This window comes from Anoplophora glabripennis, unplaced genomic scaffold, assembly GCF_000390285.2.
Source record: "Anoplophora glabripennis isolate ALB-LARVAE unplaced genomic scaffold, Agla_2.0 scaffold268, whole genome shotgun sequence".
In the NCBI taxonomy this organism is placed as follows: Eukaryota; Metazoa; Arthropoda; class Insecta; order Coleoptera; family Cerambycidae; genus Anoplophora; species Anoplophora glabripennis.
The window spans coordinates 612,547-617,851 of record NW_019416436.1 but is presented as its reverse complement, the minus strand read 5'-3'; positions in this window follow the sequence as shown (position 1 = coordinate 617,851).

Here is a 5,305-nt window from a genome sequence, read left to right as displayed (position 1 = left end):
GTCGGTTCTGTCGGTCCGAGTATAGTCAAGTCGTCGTGTCTGTCTTGGTAATTCAGCAGGACGCGACCTCTTGTGGTCGTCGTCCCGCTGTGCCATATGGGGGACTTCGCGTTGAAGTCCCCGATGGCAATTGTCTGGGGCCAGGAAAGGATTTTGTCTAAGTCATTGTCAAGTAGTGGTAGTCTGGGTGGGTGGTAACAGGACACCACCGCAACGTCTCCATGCCGTAGCGATCTCACCGCTATCGCCACGGCCTCTGTGTTTTGAGTTTGGAGCCGCTGCAGCGGATAGTGGTCGATGCACTTCTTTACTATGAGTGCAACACCACCCCCGTTACGGTTTCTGTCATGTCTGTATATGTCATAGTCAGGGATGGAGGTACGGGATGCCTCGCTGAGGTAGGTCTCCTGGACAGCCATAACGTCTAACTAATGATATTGGTAGCCTTATTTTTATTCAGTTTGTTGTCAATAGTGGGAAAATTAGAGGCCAAATTTCAAGAAAAACACCAAATTTTCTCAATTGTCGACGTTTCGTCACTTATCGTGACAGCCTCAGGACACTATAAAATTTAATAATTTCAAAATTACATCACAATTTATAAATAACAAACTTAACGTTAAAATATTTAAAAAGTGTGTCTAAAACATTACAACAAAATGAATACAGTAATATCTATATAAACATGAAAAAAAAATTACAAATACAGACACACTAACAATTTTTTTATGTCACAAATTTAAAAACAAAAGTATTAAAATTACGTAAACAAATTGTTTTTATATAATAAATAGTATGTCTATGTTTAGACGGTTCAAGATGTCCACGAGTTCCATTTTTTTGGCCCGGAACCCGTTAAGGTTCCAGGACGAAATTCTCAGCGAGGAGGGTTGGAAAGGCCGACAAGCCATTAGAAGTCGAATAATTTTTGCATATTCGACACCATGGTCGTCAGCTGGACACAGAAGTACTGAAGACGCTTTGTTGCGTCAATCAGGGCCGCCGCGCCCGGTTGGGAGGGTGTCGTGTCTTTGTGTGCGTGTGGTGAGGTGTTGTGTTTTTGTTTTTGTGTGTTTTGTGTTTTTCTGGTCATGTCAGCGTATGTGCGTTTTGGGGTTGTGTTTGGGGAGGGTAGGAGGTGTGTTTGTGTAGTGTTTTGTGTCGTATGTGTGTTTGTGTTTTGTGTTTTTGTGTTTTTAGCTTTGGGGTACTGAGGGCACCCCATATAGCTGGCGGGGTGTGGCCCGGCGCAATTTGCACACCTGGCGGGCGTGTCTTTCGCCTTTTTGCAGACGTGCGTGCTGTGGTTTTCGCCACATTTTACACACTGTGGCTCAGCTGTGCACCGGGTCTGGCCGTGGCCGAACCGCTGGCACCGGTGGCACTGTGTGGCAACCCGCTGCTTTCGCTGCAGCTCTACTCGAACCACGAGCGAGCAGCAGCGGGTTACCTTCAGGATGTCCTCCTGGTCCTGTGGGGCCTGAACTAGGACCAGGGACATTTCCTGTTTATTTTGACGGCTCGCCATGCGGTGCACTATTGCGCCGGGGAACCCTTGTCGTGCGAGGTCGAGTTGGACCTCACTTGGCGAAACACCCGCAGGTATTCCGCGTATCACCACCCTCAGCGTTTTTTCTTCGCTGAGGGTGAAGGTGTGGTACTCCTCGCCTTTGTCAATAGTCTGTGGTCATTTGGTGTGTTTGGATATATGGCTATACCGTCTTTAGTGAGTTTGGCTTTTGTGCAGTTAATGTTAAGTGTTGTGAGTATTTTTTGTACTTGCGTCCACCGTTCTTGCTTTCGCAAGATTACCGGGGGGACTTGTTTGGTTTTGTCTGTCTGTTTTGTTTGTTTTGTGGGGTATTTTGTGGGGTGTTTTGTAGGGCGCTTGTGGAGGGTTTAGGTGTCGGGGGGCGCGTGTTTGGTGTTTGAGGTCGTGTTTTGTTTGTTTTGTCTGATTTTTTATGTCTTGGCTTCGTCCTCGCTGGAGGATTCCGCCGTATGTTTTTTGCGTTTCTCTGTGCGTGTCTGGGGTATATTGCGCAAAATTGACAAAGTGCAACACGTACACTTTTTATCCCCTCTTTTTGGGAATAAGGTCATTCAATGTAAAAGATATGCAGTGCTTGGTATATGTATAAAAGTATGTATATGTGATATCTACACAGCTCTCCGACTGCTCGCGACTTAATCGCCGAGTGGCCGGTGCCGGTATCGTGACGTCATTACCTGTTCTCCCGCAGTGTTGACCTTTTTAAGGGTCTTACAAATTCAGAATTAAATATATCATTGACCTAAATTTAGGTGGTTAAATACTATCAAAAAATGAATGAAAAAGTTTAAAATTATATATCACTGAATGGGCCTATTATGAGTGGAAAGGTGACATTCTTGAAATTTATTTGCTTCTTTGATTCATTGGTAGAACTGATTCATACGTCAAAAAACTTGACAAAGTCTATAGTATAGACAAGAACATCGATCTTATAGTACTAGATACTGCATAGGCCGAATTTGTTTTGTTCAAGGGGGGTGTCTTAAGGTCCTTTACTTTTGATTGGCTGCTTATTCGGGCATGCTCGACATTATTTGTTTACATCATAGAAAATATATCTGTTCGTCTTGAGTTTTACTTACAAATTTTGTTATGTATTATAAATGTTTTGAGTGTGTGAAGTGATTTTGTGACAGTTATTAATACCATATACGTAACTATGGGAAAGTCCTGCATCATTTGTAGCAAGTTTAGAAGAGGATCGGCCATATCGTTTCATACGTTAAGTTTGTAAGCATACATGGCCTTAGATTCTTTTAGGTGTAACGCACCTTTGGAATACTATTGAACATTAATATAATTTATTTACGATATTAAATGATCCGTTTAATGAGCAGCCATTACAATTAGTAAGACTAATTTTAAAAAATTATTTGAAGATTAGAGTGCATCACGAGACACTTAAGTTAAAAGATAATGTACAAAACAGAGTCAGAAGCTTACTGACAAAAACAATTTTATTTAAAAATCAATAAACAATTTTTTTATTGATATTGTCACAGTATTAATTGCAATTAGAATTATTCAATACTAAATGGAGGTACTAATATATTTATTTTATTAATTAGACAATTGACCTGCCGCTCTCATATTTTATGTAGTTATAATTTAATGCCGTAAATGATCGTCACTGCAGCATAATTTATTATTTTTTTAATTTATTCATCTATTGCGTAAGGCTATAATTCTCAACTATATACATTTATTTTAATTTATTAAACAAATGAATGGTGGCAAAATACCGATCAGTATGATTTGAATACCAATATTTTTTAAGGAAAAAAAAACACTATATATACAGCTTGTCTACTATAAGAGGGCCACTCCTATGTATCTCGCTTAATATACGAAGCACGTCAAAAATCTTTATATGTTTTTGTTGCATTTTTTGAGGCCTTTAGGCTCGTAAAAACAAATTTGAGATCCATGGCCAACTTTGACAGTAATTATAAAAAGACCGGAAAAGTACCGATAGTTTAGGGTCGTCTAACTTTTTTATTTTATGAGATAGAGAAAACTTATTTTAAGAAAATTTAATGGCATAATGAATATTTTTCTACTAATGTAAACAGATTTTTAAAATATCGTATGTAATTTGCTGCGGCCTCTACGCGGGCAAACAAAAATTGTCGTCGAAACAGGCTGTGGCTACAAAAAATTGCTTGTTTTTTCCTCTTTCATGCGATATACTACATGTAGCATGTATATTTTATATTTATTACATTTTTTACAATTATGGTATAAGAAATATAAACATTTTCGTGTTAACGTAGAAATTGTTGTAGACACGTGTCAACTATAGAAAATTTAATAAATATAATGCCTTCTTTTAAGCAAAATACACACATTTAGTCCATTGAAATATTACATTTTTCTGGGCTTAGTGTGCAAAAGTCAAAACACGCAATTTTATTTTTTAGATGTCAAGAGGGGGTTAGTGTCAAGTTAAATTCATGTTTGTGGGGTCGCAACCCTTGTGCATCGGCCGCCATCTAGTAAAAAGGGCTGCGAATGGTTTTTATACTACTACTTACTATATCGGACAAACTATTCGTCGCACAGAAAATTTGTAAATACATTTTTTATTACAAATTAAATTCTCTTTTAGTCGTAGAACCAAAAATATCAAAGTTATTAACGAAAATAGATAAAAATTTGGGAACGAATTTTCTTTTGGTCGTTATAACTTTTCTTCTGGTCATTTTACAAAAAAATTACATCAGAGCATTTTGATAGAGGGGTTTTCAAGGAATAATTTCCATCACAAACTTTTTTCAAATTTGATTTATTTATTAGGGTTTTACAGCGATGCAAAACTTACACTATTCTCCAGTACTAGTAAGTATACATTACAATGTTGTTAATTAGTTATTGACTCTTTTCCCCACCCCCTACGAGGTAGAGTCTGGTGGCGCGTTTTTTTACGTCCTATCCCTAGTAGGCAGAATCCACGAACATTTTCTAGCTGACATAATAATTAGTGTAATTAAAAATATCACAATATATTTCCCAATCTACTGTGTCCTCAGTCTCTTTGATGGGCCAGGCTGCGACTCAGGATCTGGTTGAGCTTTCGATATTGAATTGTTCAGGAAGGATGGAGAATGAAGTGGCGTCATTGTTGGCAGTCAATTTTCAAAATCATTCTCGTCGATCAATTTTGATATCTCCATTATGTTGCTGCATGTCTCCCCAGAATAATTCAGGAACACTGTAGAACATTTGAGGCCTGTCTTCCGACATCCACACATTGCTCCACAGATTCCTTTGCATCGACAGAATATCAACTTTAGAAGCTCAGGGGGTGCTGAAGGTTTAGAACTTTGAACAGGCATCAATATTTGTCCTTACTTTTTCCAGACCCAATCTTGAGGGTCGTTGTAATTCCCGAGCCACGACTGGACCTGATGATAGACTCGGAGGCTGTGCAAGCGGGCTGTGTCTTGTGTTGGAGGAAGTGAAGACAAATTAAATGTATTCTTTGTCACTGACTTGGCGAATCGTTTATATCTAAGACTGTCCAGAGAATCATCATCTTTATTGCCACCATATAAAGAGATGAAAAAACGTTCGCCAACGGCAGTGAGCAAAGTAGGGTCGACTCTCTCATTGAGGAATAACGCTGTTCCACTAGCTAACTCAGGACGTGTCTTCAGGGTTGTTAGAAATTTCATTTTACCGATGTTGTAAGCTGCTGAAGTCGTGTCACATCCTGAGAAGGCATGGAGAAACAACAGATTATCCACAATG